The sequence below is a fragment of the Thermobia domestica genome, chromosome 7 (genome assembly GCF_964235325.1).
Source record: "Thermobia domestica chromosome 7, izTheDome1.hap1.1, whole genome shotgun sequence".
Classification (NCBI taxonomy): domain Eukaryota; kingdom Metazoa; phylum Arthropoda; class Insecta; order Zygentoma; family Lepismatidae; genus Thermobia; species Thermobia domestica.
The window spans coordinates 144,238,895-144,247,782 of NC_137460.1; positions in this window are offsets into that span (position 1 = coordinate 144,238,895).

The following is an 8,888-nucleotide window of genomic DNA, read 5'->3' on the forward strand; positions in this document are numbered from 1 at the left end:
GTAACCAGAATTTTACTTTGCAAAAATCGGACGTATGTGAATGCGGGACTTAACGGGGGGGGGGGGGGTGACTGATTCCCAGATTCCATTTTGGAACCAGAATTTGTGAGTTTTTTTCTTTTTTTTAAATGAAAGTATATTCTTTCTTTAGATTTAAATTAAATACGCAATTTCGTTTTGGAGACATGGCGGTGTCATAATTCACTAGTCACCGCAATATATCAGATGCGCTGTTTAGCACAGTACTTGCACAAAAGAAAATACTGTATTGACGATGATATTCATTTTAACAAAAGAGTGTATAATTTGTTCTAATCATTTATATTTTGAATAACAATTGCAGGAAAGCAGTTGAAAAAAACGACAGGCTCGGTCTACACAAAAATAGATAACAAGAGTACACATGCATAAAGAATAATACAAAATATCAATAAATAACAAAAGACATTATTATATTTCTATGTACTACTATGAGCAAAATAAATGACGCGACTCTTTATTTTGAAGTTTTTTGAAAATATCTCAGTTTTCTTTATATGTTCGAAATTTCGGAAGGTTTCCCCAGCAGGACAGGTTAATAACGAACCCGTTTTTAATATTTGTGTTAGATATTAGCTTAAAATAAATAAATTAGAAGCAAAAAACATTAAATCGACCGAAATTACGAGAATTATCAACTCTGCTAAAGTGGGAAATTTTCAAGAACGCGAGGGAATTCTGCAGTTCAACACGAAGCAGCGACACCTATGTGATTGAGTGAAATGCGGATTAAATCTGCAAACGAAAATTCTAACGAAATATTTCTAATATGTCTTATCACATGCATTATCTGCAAACTCCTAATATATGAATCTATACTAAATATTAACGTATAGATAGAGCAAAAAGTGGAAATTGCCTATGGAAAAGGACGAATTGGTAGCACGATCGTAATGAAAATTCGTATTTACCGTAGAATAGTTTCACTCACGTAAGAAAACAAATAGCTCTCAGCTAAAGCAACGAGCCTGTATGCCGCAGGTTGCGTGTTCGAACCCCCATAAAAGTAGAATGGTTATTTTTATTACTATGGTTATTTTATTTGTTTTTTATGTGGGAAAGAATCAAATTGTAACATGTGTGTAAAACTCATGACGATACCAAAAAAAGAAAAAAATGTTGTCGCACTTGCATTAGTGTCCCTAATTTTTGTTTGCAAACAGTTTCGTAATTATTTTCCCTGTGCTCACTGCTCACTACATGCTCACTGGTGCTTAACGAATGTTTTCCAGTAAATGTTAATTCTAATTCGGAGAATTTTATAAAGATTCACAATGTTTATCACTAGATAGTCTTCTATCTACTTTTTTTTGGACACTTTGATGACAGATTTCCCTCTTAAATGTTTAATTTTCCTTATATATATTTAATTACGGAAAAGTTTTACAATGTATTTGTTTTAAATTGAAATTGTTTTGATTTTACCACATGAGGTAAGTAGCCCGAAGGAGAAGAACTCAAGTAACTGATATTCTACATAAAAGCAACCAATTGTAGAATGCTTCTTACCTTCAGCACATAATCTTTACGTTAGAGAGTCGGACAGAAAAATCCTGTTTTTTCCTCCCCTATGACCACTCATCTTAGAGCTCTACATGTAATGATTCGTGTCACATAATTTCGGCTCTCCAAAGACATTCATATTTAACAATAACAGTAATAATAATATAATAATATTCCTTAATATGCCACCCTTACCTAATGTAGTAACCTTAGACATCTTAGTTTAAAATGCTTTCTTTAGTAATAATTTGAGCAACTATGTGGGAGGCGGCATGACGATTTATTTTGCCCCTCTCATTTCAGTACCCTCCCAACAAAAAGTAATTTCTGATAAGCAGGGCAGACAAAATGAATAAGAAATATATTTATAGCATCCTCTCCCCCTTAATAATTGGAATATCACGTAGCATTTTTTATTCTGTGCGTTTAGGGGTAGGTAACTAAAGAAATACGTAATATACAGCGCCCCTTGATTGTAATATTACCGCTTCTTTATTTGTTCGTGGGAGCTCCTACACAACCAAGGGTGACAAAAAGTATAGGAAAAATGTCTCTTGATTCTAGTGGCGGATCCAGCACGGATTCCTGGGGGGAGGCGGTGAAGTGAAAGATTCTTTTGATGATGTGAAGCTGTCACAAATTACTACTTAACTAAACTAAACATAATACTGGGGTGAACTGGAACCCAGTCAGTTCAAATTGATGTAAAAGTTTAATTTTTGAGTTCATTTTAAAGTTTTGGTTCCAAATGAGAATTTCAGTCCGAGTGATCAATGATCAAATCTCGGGGGGCTCTTCGGTGTAAAGGCTATGACCCCCTTATGGGAAAAGGCAAAAATAATAAAATTCTTAAAATTCAAAGTTTTTGTCAATTTTAAAGAAATTTTTGGCTTCATATTAAAGTGTTGTTCCAAATGATAATTTCAGTCCGAGTAGACAATGATCAAATATCGGGAGACTCTGCAATGTAGGAAAAACAATGACGTCTATGTTGTGATCCTGTTGGTGACATCACGAGTCATGACCTACATATAGCACAAAGTAAACGCCAAATGCTGTCGGCTCTCGTAGCCGAGTGAGTGCCCTCCCCGCTGGTCTAGTGCCTAGCACGTGCGCCTTTAGTGTACGGGGTCCCGAGTTCGATTCCCGGCGGGAGAGCCTTTGTGATTCTATCTGTCCTCGATGTTTCTATGTTCGTGTCCCTGTCGTTCTAGATCATTGGAAAAGCAAGGTAAAATGAGTAAAGCAAGTAAAATTAGTAATAAGTAGTTCAAGTTTCTGAGGCACGTTCGGTGAGTCAGTTAACTTAAGAAGAAAAAAAGTGAGCTAGCGCAACATGCTAGTAGTAGTAGTGGCCGACGTATATTGAGCCGAGTCAGCAAAAATTTTTGTGACGTCATAGGTCAAAGGTCAATGACCTTGGCCCGGGGTCAATGACCTAGGGGTACCTAGGACCACCCCCTCTAAATTTTGGCAGGGGTACCTTGGCCCACCCCCTAAATTTTGGCAGGGGTACATAGGACCACCCCGCTTAAATTTTGGAAATTGCCAAATTTAAAAATTGGGTATGGTAGCCTAGGACCATAGTATGTACCTCTATCAGTATTGGGGGGTCTATGTCGTTCCCTTTCATGGGTAAAAAATTGCCAAAAAGTCAAATTTCGGGGTTTTTTGACCTAATTTATCCCCTTGGATGAGGTGTTATTACCTTATATAGTTATATGGGCGTATACAGGGGTTCATTACCTTTCATAAGACATGGGTACATTAATGCACCCCTTGAAAAATTTGGGAGGGGTACCTTGGCCCACCCCTTAAATTTTGGAAATTGCCCAATTTAAACATTGGGTATTTTAGTACTGGACCCTAATATGTATCATGATAAATTTGGGTGGTCCACCTCGTTCCCTTCTAGGGGTACAAAATTGCCAAAATATAAACGTAAGCAATACGTAGTACCACGTGTTTGGTTTTTGGTCGATTTTATCCCCTTTGATGACGTGTTATTATCCTATATAGTTATATGGTCATGTATAGGGGTCCATTACCTTTCATAAGATATGGGTATATTTGTGCACTCCTTTAAAAATTTGGGAGGGGTACTTTGGCCCACCCCTTAAATTTTGGAAATTGCTCATTTTATATATTTTTGGTATTATAGTACTGGACCCTAACATGCATTATAATAAATTTGGGTGGTCCACTTCGTTCCCTTTTAGGGGTACAAAATTGCCAAAATATAAACGTAAGCAATACGTTGTACCACGTGTTTGGTTTCGACCCAAGTTATCCCCTTGGATGAGGTCCTATTACCTTATATGGTTATATGGTCATGTATAGGGGTCCATTCCCTTTCATAACATATGGGTATATTGGTGCACCCCTTTAAAAATTTGGGAGGGGTACATTGGCCCACCCCTTAAATTTTAGAAATTGACCATTTTACATATTTGGTATAATAGTATAGGACCCTAATATATATATATATTACTATAAATTTGGGTGGTCCACCTCGTTCCCTTTCATGGGTACGAAATTGCCAAATTGTTAGTACAACCACGTGTTTCGTTTTTGACCTAATTTATTCCCTTGGATGAGGTCCTATTACCTTATATGGTTATATGGTCATGTATAGGGGTCTATTACCTATCATAAGACATAGGTACATTTGTGCACCCCTTTAAATTTTTGGGAGGGGTACCTTGGCCCACCCCTTTAATTTTGGAAATTACCCATTTAATATATTTGGTATTATAGTATAGGACCCTAATAGAGATTACTATAAATTTGGTTGGTCCACCTCGTTCCCTTCTAGGGGTACAAAATTGCCAAAATATAAACGTAAGCAATACGTTATACCACGTGTTTGGTTTTTGGTTGATTTTATTCTCTTTGATGAGGTGTTATTACCTTATATGTTCACATGAGCGTATACAGGAGTCTATTACCTTTCATAAGACATGGGTATATTGATGCACCCCTTTAAATTTTTGGGAGGGGTACCTTGGCCCACCCCTTTAATTTTGGAAATTACCCATTTAATATATTTGGTATTATAGTATAGGACCCTAATAGAGATTACTATAAATTTGGTTGGTCCACCTCGTTCCCTTCTAGGGGTACAAAATTGCCAAAATATAAACGTAAGCAATACGTTATACCACGTGTTTGGTTTTTGGTTGATTTTATTCTCTTTGATGAGGTGTTATTACCTTATATGTTCACATGAGCGTATACAGGAGTCTATTACCTTTCATAAGACATGGGTATATTGATGCACCCCTTTAAATTTTTGGGAGGGGTACCTTGGCCCAACCCTTTAATTTTGGAAATTGCTTAATTTCATCATGTGGTGTCATAGTACTGGATCCTAATATGTATCATGATAAATTTGGATGGTCCACCTCGTTCCCTTTTAGGGGTACAAAATTGTCAAAATATAAACGTAAGCAATACGTTATACCACGTGTTTGATTTTTGACCTAATTTATCTCCTTGATGAGGTCCTATTACATCATATAGTTATATGGTCATGTATAGGGGTCCATTCCCTATCATAAGACATAGGTACATTTGTGCACCCCCGGGAGGGGTACAATGGCCCACCTCTTTAATTTGGAAATTGCTCAATTAAACATTTGGTATTACAGTATAGGACCCTAATATGGATCACTATAAATTTGGGTGGTCCACCTCGTTCCCTTTTAGGTGTACAAAATTGACAAAATATAAACGTAAGCATTACGTTGTACCACGTGTTTGGTTTTGACCTAATTTATTTCTTTGGATGAGGTCCTATTACCTTATATGGTTATATGGTAATGTATAGGTGTTCATTCCCTATCATAAGACATAGGTACATTGATGCACCCCGGGAGGGGATTCGGTATCATAGTACAGGCCTCAACATGTATCATGATAAATTTGGGTGGTCCATCTTGTTCCCTTTCATGGGTAAAAATTGCTAAAATATAAACATAAGCAATATGTTGTACCATGTGTTTGGTTTTTGGCCCAATTTCTTCCCTTTGATGAGGTTCTATTACCTTATATGGTTATATGGTCATGTATATAGGTTCATTTCCTATCATAAGATATGGGTACGTTGATGCATCCTTTAAAAATTTGGGAGGGGTATCTTGGCACATCCACTCGGTTTTAGAAATTGTTTAATATAAGCATTTGGTATCATAGTACAGGTCTTCAATATGTACCACTATAAATTTGGATGGTCCACATCGTTCCCTTTTCATAGGTAAAGAACTACCAAAAATCAAATTTCGGAGGTTATTGACCCCTATTTAGCACGTTATATGGTTTATTACCTTTATATGTTTATCTTCCCTTTTAAATTTGGGAATTATCGAATAACAAAATTCGGTAAACGTTTTCTAGGACCCGTTGGTATTCCTCTTATGGCCAAATATTCAAAATTTAAAGGTTATTGACCGGCTTTATTATTGAATAAGTACAGGATTTATTACTTTTTTCATAAGACACAGGTGTATTTGTGTACCAATCTTAAATTTTGGGAGGGGGTACATTTCTTATTGTCATATCAATAATTGGTAAATGTTCTTTGGGTAAATCATTGTGATCACGTGATCAGTTATTGACCTATGATGGGATTAGGAGTCCAGGACATTGGTACATTGAAACTTTGTAGGATAATTTGAGAATGCGTCATTGGTATTGATTATTACAGCCAAATATAAACGTAAGCAAGACGTTGTACCACGTGATTGACCTTGATGAGGTAGTGTACAGGGATACATAGCTAACCTTATTGAAACTTATGACTCATAGTCTTAAGGGAATACATGCTACAACACTGGCAAAGTTATTGTTGATGCAATTTGATTGGCTGATCACTATCTTTCGTGCAATCTGATTGGTTGATCACTATCTTTCGTGCAATCTGATTGGTTGATGAGTTTTAAATCTTTGCTGTATTTAGTTTTTAAGTTTTGTTTTACATTTAAAAATCTTATTTTTGTTCAACATTTTGCACTCAATGATAAATATGATCAAAACCGTTTATTTGTTAATCGAATAGTTAAAAACCGGATAAAGTTTGACGGTTAACCGTGAAACGTAAAAATTTTTAGTTTGAAAATTTTTTTTGCTTGAAACATTTTGTTTGAAAATTCTTGCTTTCAAATTTTTTGTTTGAATTTTTTGTTTGAGAATTTTGTTTGAATTTTTTTTGACAACTTTTGTTTCAAAATTTTTTGTTTAAAATTTTTTTTGAAATTTTTTTTCGTTTCAAAATTTTGTTTAAAATTTTTGTTTGAAATTTTTTCGTTTCCAAATTTTTTGTTTGAAAAATTTTTGAAATTTTTTTGTTTCAAAATTTTGTTTGAAATTTTTTCGCTTCAAAATTTTGTTTGAATTTTTTCGTTTGAAATTTTTTGTTTAAAAATTTTTCGTTTGAAATTTTTTCGTTTCAAAATTTTGTTTAAAATTTTTGTTTGAAATTTTTCGTTTCAAAATTTTGTTTGGAAAATTTTGTTTGAATTTTTTTCGTTTGAATTTTTTTTTTCGTTTCAAAATTTTGTTTCAAAGATTTTTGTTTGAAATTTTTGTTTCAAAGTTTGAGTTGACATTTTTAAAAGTTTGTGCACCTATTAGTAAAGAACCGGAACTGTTTAGAACAAAAACCTTTGACAACATTGTGGTGCAATAGTACACATCAGAATATGGGGTTGTACTTGAAATGAAAAAACACAATCCATTGAAATGGATCATTTTATTACACTCCACATACATCCATACCAGATAGTGGTTCTGGATATTGTCGATACAATGTATTTTGAACTTCTTGCACTAGTTTGTCTTTAGCATATAATTTTAATTCCAGTTGAAGTCTTTTAAGGTCTAATGCAATATCAATTGGTGGAAACTCAATGTCCATTTGATCACAAATAAACTGTTTATCAATACATGTATGCACCCACGAACGATGTTGACAACCATCACAATATCTAGATACATGTTGTACAATATGCATAACACATTTTTCAAAATAGTACTTTTTCAGGAATATACTAGTTTTGTTGCACACTTCCACTGCATGTTTCACACACTGAAATACGCTGATAAATTTGTTCCATTCAGTTTGTGTTAGATACACCATGTTGCGAGGGACATGGAATGTACTCTTTTTACGTAACAGCACCATCTTCTCTTCGAGGACTGTACGCAGCACCACTTCATGATTTGAGCCTAATGATTTGACTATGGTCACATTTAGCTCATCATGAAAATAATCGTTCATTTGGTCGATTCGTGAACATAATATTTGCCATTCTTCACAGGTCAGTTGTACACCAAATTGTTCTGCTTTGCCCAATCGAATCACAGGTTCAAATGTTCTAGCACTGATACCAATCATCACATGTTTTGTTTGAAATATATTGATTGGATAATAGCTTGCGAAGATGAACTCTTTATCGTTAGAAGTACACATCTTTCCTCCTGAAAAGCACTTGCTCAAATGATTTCGTGGGATGACACTGTATTTGCTGGTTTATAGTTATTGCTGACGTCATTGGTAAGGAATGTGCTGATTCATGATTTCATCACAGTTGCTGACGTCATGCCGATCAACCAAATTCATACAACTATGTCTGACGTCATTGGAAAGAAATGTGCTGATTCATGATTTTGCTGACGAATCCGGCTATGTACTAAATTCAAGTTGATGACTTCGACCCAAGAATCCTTTGTAACATAATGATACAGATCCAGTGTTTAAGAAACGCAGCAGTTCTTCTTGTTTTGATGGTTCCATTGGTAAAAATCTTGCTGGTAAAATTATATTCTTATCATTTTCAAGCTTCACTACGATTCTTAATCCAAACTTTGTAGGGATCATTTGGCTAGCTAAGATTCTATAAGGTACATTCTGTTGTAAATCAGTAATCTTGGTAAATGATTTCATCACATCACGTGTGTTTAGAAACTGCAGACAAGTAGCCATGATGACGTTATCATGAATACTAACTAACTCGAACGATACTATATATGATGCAAAACTGATGACGTTGCATTATCATGTTCTGACGTGCACCACAATGTTGCCAGAGGTTTTTGTTCCAATCAGTTCCGGCTAGTGCATACCTGTATTGATAAACAGTTTATTTGTGATCAAATGGACATTGAGTTTCCACCAATTGATATTGCATTAGACCTTAAAAGACTTCAACTGGAATTAAAATTATATGCTAAAGACAAACTAGTGCAAGAAGTTCAAAATACATTGTATCGACAATATCCAGAACCACTATCTGGTATGGATGTATGTGGAGTGTAATAAAATGATCCATTTCAATGAATTGTGTTTT